The 18,993-nt window shown below is 38.2% G+C and overlaps 1 protein-coding gene across 1 annotated transcript in view; it reads left to right on the top strand.

Moving 5' to 3' along the window:
* Positions 1-18,993, top strand: part of NPHP4 (nephrocystin 4) — a 159,787-nt gene that overhangs the window by 22,966 nt on the left and 117,828 nt on the right. The window lies entirely within an intron of this gene.

Raw genomic sequence — 18,993 nt, forward strand, 5'->3', positions numbered from 1 at the left:
ATAGTTTACATACATGATATTACTTATCCTGTACTGATACTCCAGAGCTGCACTCACGATTCTGCTTTTGGAGTCATTGTGTACATACATTACATTACTTATCTTGTACTGATCCTGAGTTACTGCCGTTATTATACTCTAGAGCTGCACTCACAATTCTGCAGGCTTCAGAGCTGAAATCTTTCAGCATTCCTTGCTGATCCAGTGTCTGTGTAATGGATCTGCCAGGCACTACGTCTGTGGAGACTCCCAGGGTTAATCAGTCGACACCTGAGGCCAGACCTCTTAGACTGACACCGGCTCCCACCAATCAGGGTGGCAGGCTCAGGAGTGGGAGAGCCTATCGCGGCCTGGTCAGTCAGAGTTAGCTCCGCCCCCTGTCCATTTATACCTGCAGTTTTCTCTTCCTCATTGCTTGTTATTCTTTTGGATTCCTGGCCTCTGCTGCTTGCTCCAGCCTGCTTCTGCCTTGCTGCAGTTCTCCTTGACTTGACTTGCTTTGCTTTGCTTTGCCCCTGGCTTGCTTCTGTCTCCGTGCCCGCTCGGGTTACTCACTTCGTCCTGGTCCTGACTGTTCGCTCGCCGCTCCGTTTCCTCGTGGCGTTCCGTGGCTACTGCCCCTTCCCTTGCGTGTTCCCTGTTTGTTTTCCTGTGCACATAGACAGCGTAGGGACCGCCGCCCAGTTGTACCTCGTCGCCTAGGGCGGGTCGTTGCAAGTAGGCAGGGACAGGGCGGTGGGTAGATTAGGGCTCACTTTCCCTTCACCTCCTTCCTGCCATCACAGTCTGCACTAAGCTTTCTCTGGTGATTTTGCTTTCTGGAATGTTTTGTCTTTATGACAGTAGCTGTAAAAGAAATAGATTTGGACAAGAAAGAAGCGATTTACCCGAAATAGAGCAGAGAGATCTCAGTATTACCAGTATTATGTGCAGGGGGAGGGTAGAGCAGGAAGTCAGTGAGTTGCACCTTCAGCCAATAGCGACAGAGCAGGAAGTGATATCAAAGAAGGGGGGGGGGGGTTGTCATTTGAGCAAATTCTCCCATACAGCCCAGTAACATGCAGCCCTTCTGTTGTTTCCTGGGATGATAAGGACCTATATTGTACAGAGCAGCTCTGAAACTTGCCTTTAAGGGATCAGAATAAAATAATTCACCTCCCTGGTATCTAACATGACCCTAGTAGCTCCGTTTTACCAATGATAAAATGTGCCCAGAGTTTCACTTTAAGGAAGATTTCCAGGCAAGACTCATTGGTTTCTTGTAAAAGCATGCTATCCTTTCCACTGATGGAAATTAGACCTCTATGCACTGACTTCAGGGTGAATTTGTGCAAATACACAACAGCTGATCTGAACAAGCAGAGCTGCAGTGTAAAGTATGGCAAAGTGGCTGAGTAGACTCCTATTAGACAATGCAATTAAGCTGGAGTTACTGATCATAGCCTAATAAAGCCTGTGTGTTTTTGGGACATGGAAGTAAACCTATGCAAATATGGGGAGAGCATACAAACACGGACGTCACCCACATCTTGATCTCTCCAGAAATCGCACTGGCGGCTCCCGAGCTGTACAGAAGAAATGTTCACAACCCACAGCCATCCAGTATATTATAGTAAGTAGAACCGGGGGAGGGGGCGGGGTGCTGGGGGTACTGTATCATTTGATATAGACTTTTCTGACCATGAACCTCTTTTCTTCAGTAAATTCTGCATACATTACCTTCACGCTATAATTTATGGTGATAGTAGGTTCTCAATCTAGTAACATTTCGATGCCCACATATATACTCCGGCATCAGGACGAGTTATCACGCATCCCCCATAGACTAGAGTCTATGGGGGGATGCGTAAAATCGCAAGAATATATGACGTCCTGTTTTTTCATGGACCCTTCACACGCTCTGTTGAAACTACGGTCGTGTGAACGGCCCAATTGAAATACATAAGTCCGTGTGACGGCCGTTGTTTTAACGGCCCTCACACAGACGAGATACACGCTCGTCTGAATGAGGCCTAAGGGCTTTTACTGCCTGCAAATTTGGATCCGTAGTCATCTGCATATCTAGCACGCTGTCCCTAAATACAGTCTGTAGGGCATCCGTAATGCATTCGTATTTACGGATCCGCAAAAAAAAAAAAAAAAAAAAGGCTGCAAATGATGTCACCCCAACATTTGTCAAACCCTTGAAAAGGTCTCCATGGTGAAGCCCCTGCTGTCACATAGCAACGCTTTCGCAATTATGGACGGCTATGTATACACATCCATATCCGTCCGCAATTGCGGAAGCGTCCATAGACTTCTATGGGCGAGTCCGTGCCGCAATTGCGGACAAGAACAGGACATGTTCTATGTTTTGCGGATCATTTCTACGGCACAGACACACATCCGGAAATATACGGAAAGGAGTCCATGGCCAAAAGATATGAATGGGTCCGTAATTACGGATGAAAACTACTGTCATGTGCATGGGGCCTCACTCGCGTGCACTAGCTTTCCAGAAAAATCCTTGTTTCTCATTCGCATTCTACGCATCGGCCACTAGAGGGCAGCCACGTTCCACCAATAACCCAGGCTCATGGTTGTTCTGATGAATTAGTGACATACTCATCTCTGCTGTTCCCTGTCATTCTACTGACACTCCTAATTCATGAGATCTGGACGCTGCCGGAGTGGAAAGCTGCTTTAAATATACACGAATACATATGAAGTGCATCTAGTACAGCTGGGAGAACGGGAAGCCATGAATGTTTAATATTTCTGGGTGTTTTGCGCTTTTTTTGGGGGGGGGGGGGGGGGGGGTTTCATCTTATTGCTTGTTACTGGTCCTGACACAAATGTTCTTATAGTTATAATCATAGGCAAAAACTTTTCACAGCTGGGACATGTTTGGCGTTGCAGTCTCCCGGTAAGATAGAACGGTTAAGAGAGAGATAATATAATGATGACCTGCAGGCTACACTGCCGCGAACTCAGGGAGGTGCAGCCAGGGGCGTAATGACCCGCGCACAGCCGCAGATTTGTCACTCTGCAAACTCAGGGCAAAGTGATTCTTCAGATTTTTGCGGAAATCATAGTTTTTCTATTTTCTAATTTTTCAAATTATATATAAAATTTAAAGCTCGTAACAAACTTGTTTTTTCCCTTGACGTGGAGATCTGTTCCCCAAAAATGGGCCCATATGACTAGAAAAGAAAAGGAGGCTTGAAGAAGCCGGGCGAATGACTTTTTCAAGATGTAAGAAAAGTATGTGAACCCTTTAAACAAATGTCATCTGATCATCAACGTCATTGGGAAGAGTCCGTGAGCCAAGACCTTGCTGATCGCAAGAATGAAGCAGCTGCGGTGCATTTGGGGGATAGAAGCATAAGTATTTTCAGGGGGTTGGGGTCGTTTCAGCCGCGTATAAAGTGTTATTATATCTAAAAACGAAAAATCGAATTTTTGACCAAGTTGGGAAAGATCTCCTTTTACACAACTTCATTACTCAAAAGATGGCGGGTAATGGGTGAGGTGATCCCTCTCTCCTGCTGAGACTGCTATGAATCTCACAAGTTCACCAACTTTATGTCATCTTCTGGCACATATTGCCTTAAAGGGGTTGTCTAATGAAAAGAATCCTTTAGCTATTGACAGCTGCCCTGGCGATCAGGTGATTGTCAAAGGTCTAGCTCCTGGAACGATCACAGCTGGAATTTCATTTGACCATACGTTTTCCCTGTAGCGGCCACTACAGGGGAAATATAGTATAACAAGCTGGTTACTCAAATGACTGATTAGCAATGTAATACATGGACTGGCCAATTCCAACAGAGGGGCAGCTGCTCTCCGCTCTCAGGGCCCCCTCCCCCACTATGATGAATTAGGTCATATGGACAGATGTTGACTTGAAGTGACAACCAGACCTTCATATACACCGTGTTCCAAATTATTATGCACATTGGATTTAAGTGTCATAAACATTTAATTATTAGTTTTCAATTAAACTCATGGATGGTATTGTGTCTTAGGGCTCTTTGGATCATTGTAATCAATCTCAGAAAACCCGTGATAATTAGTTTGCCAGGTGTGCCCAAGCAAGGGAAAACTACTTAAGAAGGACGTTCCACATTATTAAGCAGGTCACAGGTTTCAAGCAATATGGGAAAGAAAAAGGATCTCTCTGCTGCCGAAAAGCGTGAAATAGTGCAATACCTTGGACAAGGTATGAAAACATTGGATATTTCAAGAAAACTTAAGTGTGATCATCGTACTGTGAAAAGATTTGTGGCTGATTCAGAGCACAGACGGGTTCGTTCAGATAAAGGCATAATGAGGAAGGTTTCTGCCAGACAAATTAATAGGATTAGGAGAGCAGCTTCTAAAATGCCATTGCAAATCAGCAAACAGGTATTTGAAGCCTCTGGTGCCTCTGGAGTCCTGCGAACCTCAAGGTGTAGGATCCTCCAGAGATTTGCAAGTGTGCATAAAGCTATTATTCGGCCACCCCTAAACAATGCTCACAAGCAGAAACGTTTGCACTGGGCTCAGAAATACATGAAGACTAATTTTCAAACCGTGTTGTTTACTGATGAGTGCCGTGCAACCCTGGATGGTCCAGATGGATGGAGTAGTGGATGGTTGGTGAATGGCCACCATGCCCCAACAAGGCTGCGACGTCAGCAAGGAGGTGGCGAGGTCATGTTTTGGGCTGGAATCATGGGGAGAGAGCTGGTAGGCCCCTTTAGGGTCCCTGACGGTGTGAAAATGACCTCTGCAAAGTACGTAGAGTTTATGACTGACCACTTTCTTCCGTGGTACAAAAAGAAGAAGCGTGCCTTCCGTAGCAAAATTATCTTCATGCATGACAATGCACCATCTCATGCTGCAAAGAATACCTCTGTGTCATTGGCTGCTATGGGCATAAAAGGAGAGAAACTCATGGTGTGGCCCCCATGTTCCCCTGACCTCAACCCTATTAAGAACCTTTGGAGCATCCTCAAGCAAAATATCTGTGCGGATGGGAGGCAGTTCACATCAAAACAGAAGCTCTGGGAGGCGATTCTGACATCCTGCAAAGAAATTCAAGGAGAAACTGTCCAAATACTCACAAATTCAATGGATGCAAGAATTGTGAAGGTGATATCAGAGAAGGGGTCCTATGTTAACATGTAATTTGGCCTGCTAAGTATTTTTTGATTGAAAGAGCTTTTGATTTCTGTAAATATGACCTCCTGATGCTGCAAATTCAACAAATTACCATTTTAGTTTTCTTTACAACCTTTAAAATGTTTTGATCTCTGTTGTGCATAATAATGTGAAACAGTGCATTTTGAGTTTTTTACTTCTAAAAAAAAATCTGTTATCGTTAGGGGATTTGTTCAATAAAATTCGCATTATACTCCAACGGTTGATGGCTTGAAGATTATACTGACTGTCATTTGCATCGACTATTTAGGAAAATCAGTGAAAAATAACATTTGCATAATAATTTGGTACGCGGTGTATACCTGTCACTAAATTCCTTGTTCACAACTTCTGCTATTACTTGGTAATGTTCTAATACCGGCCTCTGCAATCATTAATCCTGCCTAGGTGCGAGTAGTAACTCATCAGATGTTGTGAACACTTTTTTTTTTTTTTTGTACGGACTTTAAAGATTCATGTTTTATTTAATTTAAAGGGGTTTTCCGTGTTAATGTAAATACATTTCCTAATTAAATATACACTGCGTGCAGGTAATAACATGGTCGTGAATGAGGGCACATTCAGTAATACTTGTTCTACTCTGGCACCATCTGCTGGTGGCAAAGGAAACTGCTCAGGATGCTGATCTTTGAAGTGGCTGTACCAGAATTAACAATTAACAATTATCACCTATCCACAGGATATCACACAAGAAAATGGTGACAGCACACTGTGAACACCAATGTCACCTAAGCCACTAAATATAAATAAATATGCATTACTGCTAAATCTACTTATAATACAGAGGTCCTTAGCGCACATTTTGATCAAATTGTGTGAGCCCACCTGCCACGACAAGGCATCCTCTATAGGTGGAAACCTACTCTGCACATACAACAGGAAATGGGACTAAGCCTACATATATCTGGGGATGGTAGGAACCAGCATTAAACTAATTAAAATCACCGAGGGCAGAATGGGAGGAATGCAAGATCAAAGATGGAGGCAGTCACCAACCCCTCATATATGAATCACATAAACAACACAAAAGTTTCAACAGCACATTCCAATAAAATGAAGCGTTCTTGCACCTGTATACGCGTTTTGTTTCATTTTGTTGGAATGTGCTGTTCAAACTTTTGTGTTGTTTATGAGATTCACAGGATAGGTGATAATTGTGGATCGTTGGGAGTCGCAAAAGTCATTAGTACGGGGGTCCCGAACTCACTGTTCGACCTCATTGAGGAGATGTTGAATGGATTGGCGGTCGAAAAAGACATAGTCTATGGAAACCACTGAGTACAGCGATCAGACATTTCCATCAGTTCCATTGAATGGAGCGGCAGGCGCATTGTCCACCGCTGCTCCATTCAAGCTCTTCCTCACTGTGGGGCTGCACTGAGGAGGAACGGAGGGTTCAGGATCACCTTTCTCGTAATTGCTTAGGGTCCCATTGGTGGAGCCCCCAGCGATCAGGCAATTATCAACTGTTCTGTGTATAGGTGATAATTGTAGATTCTGGTACAACCACTTTTGAAGAAAATCATTACATCTCACAGGTTCGGGCCTCACTCACGCCTGTATTTTGTATTACCGTGTATTATTTGTGTTGTATTGAACCGTAAAACAGCACCCATAGAAATCTATAGTCCGATTATTGTACTGGAGGTCTCTTTTTGTCGCGGCTTCATACTGACTATTCGTCTTGCTTTATGTTTCACTACTCCAGCTTCATTTCTCAGGACTTTGGAAACTCTCGGAGACTATTTGTACTTACGGTCCCATCCAAGAGGTGCTTCCATATTTGCATGGTCTAGAGTTCTGCTCCTGTTCTGTTTGTGACTCCGCTCCACCATTTTCCTGTTGTTTTTGTTGAATTGGTAAATGTTACTGTAGGGAGATCCTGACTCCAGTGTTATGAAATCGGATGACTGACCAGAAGTCCAGAAAATCCCTACCCACATGAGCTGTATACCTAAAGTTTAGGTGCGACTTTTAAAGTTAATTTACATAGTTTTAACCCACACTGTTGCAAAAAAATAATAATAATTCATTGTATATAGGGGCAGTATTATAGTAGTTATATTCTTGTATATAGGGGCAGTATTATAGTAGTTATATTCTTGTACATAGGGGGCGGTATTATAGTAGTTATATTCTGGTATATAGGGGGCAGTATTATAGTAGTTATATTCTTGTATATAGGGGGCAGTATTATAGTAGTTATATTCTTGTACATAGGGGCAGTATTATAGTAGTTATATTCTTGTATATAGGGGCAGTATTATAGTAGTTATATTCTTGTATATAGGGGGCAGTATTATAGTAGTTATATTCTTGTATATAGGGAGCAGTATTATAGTAGTTATATTCTTGTATATAGGAGCAGTATTATAGTAGTTATATTCTTTTATATAGGGGCAGTATTATAGTAATTATATTCTTGTATATAGGGGCAGTATTATAGTAGTTATATTCTTGTATATAGGAGCAGTATTATAGTAGTTATATTCTTGTATATAGGGGCAGTATTATAGTAGTTATATTCTTGTATATAGGGGCAGTATTATAGTAGTTATATTCTTGTATATAGGAGCAGTATTATAGTAGTTATATTCTTGTATATAGGGAGAAGTATTATAGTAGTTATATTCTTGTCTATGGGGACAGTATTATAGTAGTTATATTCTTGTATATAGGGGGCAGTATTATAGTAGTTATATTCTTGTATATAGGAGCAGTATTATAGTAGTTATATTCTTGTATATAGGGGGCAGTATTATAGTAGTTATATTCTTGTATATAGTGTGCAGTATTATAGTAGTTATATTCTTGTATATGGGGACAGTATTATAGTAGTTATATTCTTGTATATAGGGGGCAGTATTATAATAGTTATATTCTTGTATATAGGGAGCAGTATTATAGTAGTTATATTCTTGTATATAGGGGCAGTATTATAGTAGTTATATTCTTGTATATAGGGGCAGTATTATAGTAGTTATATTCTTGTATATGGGGACAGTATTATAGTAGTTATATTCTTGTATATAGGGGGCAGTATTATAATAGTTATATTCTTGTATATAGGGAGCAGTATTATAGTAGTTATATTCTTGTATATAGGGGCAGTATTATAGTAGTTATATTCTTGTATATAGGAGCAGTATTATAGTAGTTATATTCTTGTATATAGTGGGCAGTATTATAGTACTTATATTCTTGTATATAGGGGGCAGTATTATAGTAGTTATATTCTTGTACATAGTGGCAGTATTATAGTAGTTATATTCCTGTATATGGGGCAGTATTATAGTAGTTATATTCTTGTACATAGGGGCAGTATTATAGTTAATTTACAGTAATTCAGCTATGGTTTCATGCTATATTTATTTCTTGTAAAACTCATCTGGGAGAAGAAGCTAGCTACTTCCTGTCTGACTTTTAAACTCCGCTTCCCAGGATTACTTGTTATGCAACATCTTGAGGGAAAAAAAAGCAAAAATAACAATAAAAAAAACAATGCTTGAACCATTATAAAATATTGAGTATGATGGTTCGGGTCGGTCTAACAAATCACTGATAGACTAGGAAAGATTTGGTCACTGATACCAGATTCTGTGTCATACTACAGACAGAGATTTATTTAAGCTTGTGTCCGCACATCGAGAGGGCTTGGAGGGGGTGCTTTTTCACTGTGATTGACTACCAGGAAGACCTGAGAGAGGGAAGGGAACCTTTGGGTGACCAAGTGACAGGAAAACCAGCCCCATGAGAGAGAGTATGGCTTACAATATTAGCTGTCAGGCAGCTACTTCCTGTCTAAGAAACTGATGGCCCAAGTAGTCCGCAGCACAAACCGCAGTGTTAACCAGAGTAAAGAGACTTCACAGAGTTACTGCACTTTACTTTAGTAGGGGCACAGGCAAGTTTTGGATGGAGGTGCGCTTTAAGGACTATGTGACGTGTGTATACAGCCTACCTGCTACCTTTTATTTATTTTTTCCCTTTGTATCTTAGAATTTTCTTTTGGTAATTGGATACCTGCACAAAATGACACAGAGGATTTAATCCTCTCTGCAGCAAATGTGCCCAAGCTTATAAAGAGCTATTCCAATAAGGTACTTCTACTGAATGCATAAAGCAATGTCTGCTAAGTAGCCAGTCACCCTGAATCGCTGCTTTTATAGCAAAAAATTTCATTATCCCTAATGAGCTCCGCATGGAGTTACCGGATCAAATGTCGCGCTGCGATATGACAGAAACGACCCGGGCACCAGAATTCATCTTTTCAAGGCGATTTCAAAGCAGCAGTTTGTTGATATTGGAAAGACAAGACGTGATATTTATACTCGACGCTCTTCTGCTCCGGTGATCCTCTGCTCGGTGTTTGTTTTGTCTTCTAATAAGCACAGCAAGAAATAGAGCGGTAACATTCAGAGTTTATTATTTTGGATGGTGATACCTGATATTTACTGTTTCATTGCATTTTGTGGTAGGAATGCAGAATTGGTTAGATAACAACGTTGACCCCGTTATTAATCATCAACGTGGGAATGGTGGATTCAGTGCCGTAAAAATAATCATTTTTGCTATTCAGGAAACCTGGGTAATAATTATCTACAGACTAAATCTTTACAATACCAGATTATAACTACTATATGCCCCCTATAGATAAGAATATAACTACTATAATACTGCCCCCTATGTGCAAGAATATAACTACTATAATACTGCCCCTATGTACAAGAATATAACTACTATAATACTGCCCCCTATGTGCAAGAATATAACTACTATAATACTTCCCCTATATACACGAATATAACTACTATAATACTGCCCCTATATGCAAGAATATAACTACTATAATACTGCCTCCTATATACAAGAATATAACTACTATAATACTGCCCCTATATACAAGAATATAACTACTATACTACTGCCCCTATATACAAGAATATAACGACTATAATACTGCCCCCTATATACAAGAATATAACTACTATAATACTGCCCCTATGTACAAGAATATAACTACTATAATACTTCTATATACAAGAATATAACTACTATACTACTGCCCCTATATACAAGAATATAACTACTATAATACAGCCCCTTATATACAAGAATATAACTACTATAATACTGCCCCCTATATACAAGAATATAACTACTATAATACTGCCCCTTGTATACAAGAATATAACTACTATAATACTGCCCCATATATACAAGAATATAACTACTATAATACTTCTCTTATATACAAGAATATAACTACTATAATACTGCCCCCTATATACAAGAATATAACTACTATAATAATGCCTCCTATGTACAAGAATATAACTACTATAATACTGCTCCTATGTACAAGAATATAACTACTATAATACTGCCCCCTATATACAAGAATATAACTACTATAATAATGCCTCCTATGTACAAGAATATAACTACTATATTACTGCCTCATATATACAAGAATATAACTACTATAATACTGCTCCTATATATAAGAATATAACTACTATACTACTGCCCCCTATATACAAGAATATAACTACTATAATAGAGCCCCTTATATACAAGAATATAACTACTATAATACTGCCCCCTATATACAAGAATATAACTACTATAATACTGCTCCCTATGTACAAGAATATAACTACTATAATAATGCCTCCTATGTACAAGAATATAACTACTATAATACTGCTCCTATGTACAAGAATATAACTACTATAATACTGCCCCTATATACAGGAATATAACTACTATAATACTGCCCTCTATATACAAGAATATAACTACTATAATACTGCCCCTATATACAAGAATATATCTACTATAATACTGCTCCTATATACAAGAATATAACTACTATAATACTGCCCCCTATATACAAGAATATAACTACTATAATACTGCCTCCTATATACAAGAATATAACTACTATAATACCGCTCCTATATACAAGAATATAACTACTATAATACTGCCCCTTATATACAAGAATATAACTACTATAATACTGCTCCTATGTACAAGAATATAACTACTATAATACTGCCCCTATATACAAGAATATAACTACTATAATACTGCCTCCTATATACAAGAATATAACTACTGTAATACTGCCCCTATATAAGGAATAATTACTATAATACTGCCCCTATACACAAGAATATAACTACTGTAATACTGCCCCCTATACACAAGAATATAACTACTATAATACTGCCTCCTATATACAAGAATATAACTACTATAATACTGCCCCCTATATACAAGAATATAACTACTATAATACTGCCCCTATATAAAGAATAATTACTATAATACTTCCCCCTATACACAAGAATATAACTACTATAATACTGCCCCCTATACACAAGAATATAACTACTATAATACAGCCCCTATATACAAGAATGTTACTACTATAATACTGCCCCTATGTACAAAAATATAACTACTTTAATACTGCCTCCTATATATAAGAATATAACGACTTTACTACTGCCCCCTATGTACAAGAATATAACTACTATAATACAGCCCCTTATATACAAGAATATAACTACTATAATACTGCCCCCTATATACAAGAATATAACGACTATAATACTGCTCCTATATACAAGAATATAACTACTATAATAATGCCTCCTATGTACAAGAATATAACTACTATAATACTTCCCCCTATATGCAAGAATATAACTACTATAATACTGCCCCTATATACAAGAATATAACTACTATAATACTGCCCCCTATATACAAGAATATAACTAATATAATAATGGCTCCTATGTACAAGAATATAAGTACTATAATACTGCCCCTATATACAAGAATATAACTACTATAATACTGCCCCTATATACAAGAATATAACTACTATAATACTGCCCCCTATATACAAGAATATAACTACTATAATACTGCCCCTATATACAAGAATATAACTACTATAATACTGCCCCCTATATACAAGAATATAACTACTATAATACTGCCCCTATATACAAGAATATAACTACTATAATACTGCCCCTATATACAAGAATATAACTACTATAATACTAATGCCTATATACAAGAATATAACTACTATAATACTGCCCCCTATATACAAGAATATAACTACTATATTACTGCCTCCTATATACAAGAATATAACTACTATAATACCTCTCCTATATATATACAAGAATATAAGTACTATAATACTGCCCCTATATACAAGAATATAAGTACTATAATACTGCCCCTATATACAAGAATATAACTACTATAATACTGCCCCTTATATACAAGAATATAACTACTATAATACTGCCCCTATATACAAGAATATAACTACTATAATACTGCTCCTATATACAAGAATATAACTACTATAATACTGCCCCCTATATACAAGAATATAACGACTATAATACTGCTCCTATATACAAGAATATAACTACTATAATAATGCCTCCTATGTACAAGAATATAACTAATATAATAATGGCTCCTATGTACAAGAATATAACTACTATAATACTGCCCCTATATACAAGAATATAACTACTATAATACTGCCCCCTATATACAAGAATAGAACTACTATAATACTGCCCCTATATACAAGAATAGAACTACTATAATACTGCCCCCTATATACAAGAATATAACTACTATAATACTGCCCCTATATACAAGAATATAACTACTATAATACTGCCCCTATATACAAGAATATAACTACTATAATTCTAATGCCTATATACAAGAATATAACTACTATAATACTGCCCCTATATACAAGAATATAACTACTATAACACTGCCCCTATATACAAGAATATAACTACTATAATACTGCCCCCTATGTACAAGAATATAACTACTATAATACTGACTCCTATATACAAGAATATAAATACTATAATACTGCTCCTATATACAAGAATATAACTACTATAATACTGCTCCCTATATACAAGAATATAACTACTATAATACTGCCCCTATATACAAGAATATAACTACTATAATACTGCTCCTATATACAAGAATATAACTACTATAATACTGCCCCCTATATATACAAGAATATAACTACTATAATACTGCCCCCTATATACAAGAATATAACTACTATAATACAGCCTCCTATATATACAAGAATATAACTACTATTATACTGCACCCTATATACAAGAATATACCTACTATAATACAGCCCCTATATACAAGAATAGAACTCCTATAATACTGCCCCCCATATACAAGAATATAACTACTATAATGCTGCTCCCTATATACAAGAATATAACTACTATAATACTGCTCCTATATACAAGAATATAACTACTATAATACTACCCCCTATGTACAAGAATATAACTACTATAATACCGACTCCCATATACAAGAATATAACTACTATAATACTGCTCCCTATATACAAGAATATAACTACTATAATACTTCCCCTATGTACAAGAATATAACTACTATAATACTGCCCCTATATACAAGAATATAACTACTATACTACTGCCCCCTATATACAAGAATATAACTACTATAATACTGCCCCTATATACAAGAATATAACTACTATAATACTGACCCTATATACAAGAATATAACTACTATAATACTGCCCCCTATGTACAAGAATATAACTACTATAATACTGCCCCCTATATACAAGAATATAACTACTATAATACTGCTCCTATATACAAGAATATAACTACTATAATACTGCCCCCTATATACAAGAATATAACTACTATAATACTGCTCCTATATACAAGAATATTACTACTATAATACTGCTCCTATATACAAGAATATAACTATAATACTGCCTCCTATATACAAGAATATAACTGCTATAATACTGCCCCTATATACAAGAATATAACTACTATAATACTGCTCCCTATATACAAGTATATAACTACTATAATACTGCTCCTATATACAAGAATATAACTACTATAATACTGCCCCCTATATACAAGAATATAACTACTATAATACTGCCCCCTATATACAAGAATATAACTACTATAATACTGCCTCCTATATACAAGAATATAACTACTATAATACTACCCCTATATACAAGAATATAACTACTATAATACAGCCCCCTATATACAAGAATATAACTACTATAATACCGCCTCCTATGTATAAGAATATAACTACTATAATACTGCCCCCTATATACAAGAATATAACTACTATAATACCGCCTCCTATGTATAAGAATATAACTACTATAATACTGCCCCTATATACAAGAATATAACTACTATAATACTGCCCCCTAATATACAAGAATATAACTACTATAATACTGCCCCCTATATACAAGAATATAACTACTATAATACCGCCTCCTATGTATAAGAATATAACTACTATAATACTGCCCCCTATGTATAAGAATATAACTACTATAATACTGCCCCCTATGTATAAGAATATAACTACTATAATACTGCCCCCTATAGACATTTATGTAGACCTGAACAGAGGAGAATATTTGCTGAGTTCCTGTGTGAGGAGGAGCTGCAGAGCTGTGTTTGTCATTAGCATACATCTGTAATAAAGACGATGATTGTTCTTTGTTTTTATGACCTTCTTGGAATAATCTCCCTGAACTATCTGTCAGGATCTCGCAGCATGCTCGCCGTTTTCCGTGTCATTTTCATTATGTCTGTTCTGATGAAAAATGAAAACTGAGCACCAGTGCTAAATGGTGTGTGTGCAGCGAGGATGGGGGCACTAAATCCGAGCGTGCCTGAAATGATTCAGAAATCTGTTTATCCCGTCATGGAGGGTAACTGTCAAATAGAGATAAGGGAATATGTGGTTTGAATGTCACAGATTCTCTGGCAAATAGGGAGCAATAATAATAACACACCGGGAATAATGATAATATGTGCGATCTGGGAATTCTGCCGCTCACTGACGCTCCCATTGTCAGCTGTTGTTTCTTTACAAAGTTTTGCATTTTTCTGGCAATTTCCTGTTTTTATAAAAGTTAGAGGAGCATTTATTCTGCAGATTTAAAGTGTCACTATAATTACATCCTCCTGATCTGACGACGATGGGCGTGATAAAACGCTGGCAGAACGTTGGGCAGTTACTGAGGCAACCGTACAATGGCAGAAGAGTCACGTGCCAGGGTCCTAATCATCAGAGCAGCACCTGTAACTCTTCTGGCGTTATAAGAAACTCAGTAACTTTACCATCCAGCGTTCTACCTCTGTCTTACCACGCCGAATGTGAGATCTGCGGGAGGACGTATTTATAGTGACACTTTAAAGGGATTTTCCATCACAGATATCGATGGCTTATCTACAGGATTCATCATAAAAGTCTGATAGGTTGGACTCCCACTTCTGGGACCCAACCTATTTGGAGAATAGGGGTTGTCTGACCCTGTTTTCTCGTGATGACCCGGCTGCCGGGTCCAGATACAGAATGAACGGAGAGGTGGTCCTGTATGTGACCGGAATTAATGGCCGTCTCTTAATTCATTCTCCACCTCAATGATGAGAATGGCGGTCGTCTTATCTGGTTAAATGGGGGTCGGAAGACCACTGTTCTACTGATACGTGTGGGTCTTGGAGGCAGCACCCCTGTCTATCTGACTTTTATTACCTCTCTATCGTGGGAAAATCCTCTTGTATTGTGCTCAGCGGTTGGCACAGGGGTACTGGATTCAAATCCAACCAAGGGCAAGTCTGCATGGATTTTGTTTGTTCTCTCCGTGCTTGTGGTTTTCCTACAAGTTTTGCCCCTCACTCCACTTAAAGGTTATTTCATTTCCTAGGAAATTGGAAACTTCACCGGTAAAAACGACAACCTTACAGCTGGAGTCCCATTTATAACTATGTACAGGCTAAACAGAGCACCGCAGCTGCATATGAACATATATGTCTGCTTCTGCAGCCAGTGTCTTTCATTGCTCTAATCAATCAAATTTTCTTTTTTTGTTTTTAAATGAAGCAACCTTGCAAATTGCCTTGATTTAAAAATCTCCTACTGTTTTGTGTATACAGCTCCTATACAGACCTATGTGTCTCCATGGTAACAGACTACAACCAAACCCTGTGTAGTCTGATCCTGCAGTTATGTGTTAGTCCACTGCCTCTGCTCACTCGTCTTCCTAATTTACAGAACGTAGAAAAGGGGGCAGATGGAAGAGCAGCGTGTGACTGCAAGACCAGACTACACAGGGTTAGTTTGTAGTCTGTTACCATGGAGACACTTAGGTCTTTAGAGTAGCTGTATACACAAACAGTCGGACGTTTTTAATCAAGAGAATTTGCAAAGTTGCTCCGTTTTTAGGTTCATTGGAGCAATAAAGGCATTGGTTGCAGATGCAGACACCCTTTAAAGGGGTTCTCCAGGCATTTTATATTGATGGCTAATCCTTAGGATAGGTCATCAATATCAGATCAATGGGGGTCTGACTCCTGGCACCCCTGCCGATCAGTTGACTGAAGGGGCCGCGTCATTCGGGTTTACCAGGCACGGCGGCGTAAACATCCGTAGCAGCTGTGCCTGGGATTGCAAATCCGTTCCATTCAGTTGACTGGGTCTAGAACTGCAATACCAGGCACAGCCACTACGGAAGTGTACGGCGCTGTGCATGTAAACTGTAAAATACTGTGTCCCCCATCAATCAGTTGATCGGTGGGAGTGCAGGGAGTCGAACCCCCACCGATGTGATATTGTTGACCTATCCTAAGGATTAGCTAGCTATAGAGGATGCCCAGAAAACCCCTTAACGCATTATCAAGTAACTACGTGATAAGCGATAAAGGGAAGTATGAAGCGGGCTGAGCCCGCCCCATACTTAACGGATGACAGCTGTGTAATACAGCTGTCACCTCACTGCAACGGGCGGAATCAAAGATCACTTTGAGCCCGCCCGTTTAACCCCTTAAATGCCGTGGTCAATCCCGATCACGGTATCTAAGGAGTAAGGGGGGGGGGGGGTGGCCCCCCTCCGGCTCATTGCCCCGCGTCGTGATCGTGCGGTTCCGATGATCATCAATGTATACGTCCTTTGGCATACGTTGGGCAGGTATGCGTCGATATACCATTTTTTTTTCTTCACTATTGAATAGTGTGGTCAACTACGCCATTCCATACAGGGGTATACGGTTAAAAGATATTTACCGCACATTATGCTTATTTTTACAATACTACCTTATGGGCGACATGTGCCACTATATGCCCATACCGTGGCATACGTCAGAGCCTTCCATTGGAAATATATATCAGGAAATACGGAGGGCTCATACGCAGTGTGACACCTGATCTTTATTTCTAGTTTTTCCATAGAGCCTTTAGAGGTTTTTTTCAAAGATTCTGTCCCCAACTATGGCGCCATCTTCACCCATGCGTCCGTATTTAAAGATCGTTTGTAAAAATCGTCTCGAGCGTTGCCACAAGAATGGCGTCTGAGCATCTACTGTGACCTTTCCTGCTTCATAATGTGACTGGTCTGTAGAAAACAGACCCCCCCCCCCCCGCTGTAAGAACTTGTATGCAATAATTGGTCAGTCCTCCGAGTCCGCCGTGACTTGATCAAATGAATCTCTGATCTGGGAATATGTGAAGATGATTTTAAAATGAGGAGGAATTAATGTAGCTGCGGGGAAGCAGTGTTTTTAAATGTCAGGAGTTATTTGTAATGTGCATTTATAGTTTTCTAAATGAATGCAGAATGGGAGAGGAGACGATATTTCATTTAAATCCTTCACACAAAATCACATTCTCATTTCTGCGCCAGCTCTAAGTAATGTAACTTTATGTTCTACATCTCCATTGTGTTTAGGAGAAAATGAGTTTTATAGAGACAAGTTATTTAATTTACCTTCTTCAGAGGTTGGGTTATGTCTACATGTTCTTCATAAAGTCAAATAAAAAAAATAAAATAGATATATCTAAAGTATTTTTTATATTATAATAATAATAATAATAATAATAAAAAAAATAATATGTTGCAGTACCACTTTCAACCACATGATGGAAGTGTGAAATTTTCTCCACCAGTTTAAACTCCAGCTGCTTTAAAACAAGTCGGAGGGGGTGAGAATTGATTGTCAGGCTGTTGTTGAACTACAAGACATTCTATAATAATTATTATTCCTGTTCTAATGTAATATTATTATTATTATTATTATTATTATTATTATTATTATTATTATTATTATTATTATTATAATATTACAATTAAGCTTGCAATGCCACTTTTGACCACATGGTGGAGGTGTAAACTATTGTAGAACATTTCTATACGCAGGAGAAGTGGGTAGACACTGATTCTTCATGTCATCTTTAAGGTTTATTACAATTTCATCTTACTCTTTGTATAATGATTAGTTATGCAATTTTGCCGTACACTTTCTGTGTCAATTCCTCACGGTTTTGAAGATCTCTGCTTGCTGTCATTCAATAGAATTCGTCATTGTTTGCTTCCAGTGTCCTGCTCATGTGCTGATCACACAGCTGTATGGCTTGTTACTGTACAGTTATCAGAGCTGTGTCTTGTAACGAGCCGTGCACCTGTGTGTCCATCACATCATCAGGACAGATTGTATCCATAATGAAAGTTCTTATTATATTACAGCCGGCAGAGATCTTGAAAACCATGAGGAATTGATACAGAAAGTATATTGGAAAATTTCATTATTTTTCATGATATAATAAATAAACTTTATTTATTGGAACTGGAATACCCCTTTACCAACAATAATATATTTTGCAATACCACTT

The sequence above is a fragment of the Rhinoderma darwinii genome, chromosome 10 (assembly GCF_050947455.1).
Source record: "Rhinoderma darwinii isolate aRhiDar2 chromosome 10, aRhiDar2.hap1, whole genome shotgun sequence".
Taxonomy (NCBI): Eukaryota; Metazoa; Chordata; class Amphibia; order Anura; family Rhinodermatidae; genus Rhinoderma; species Rhinoderma darwinii.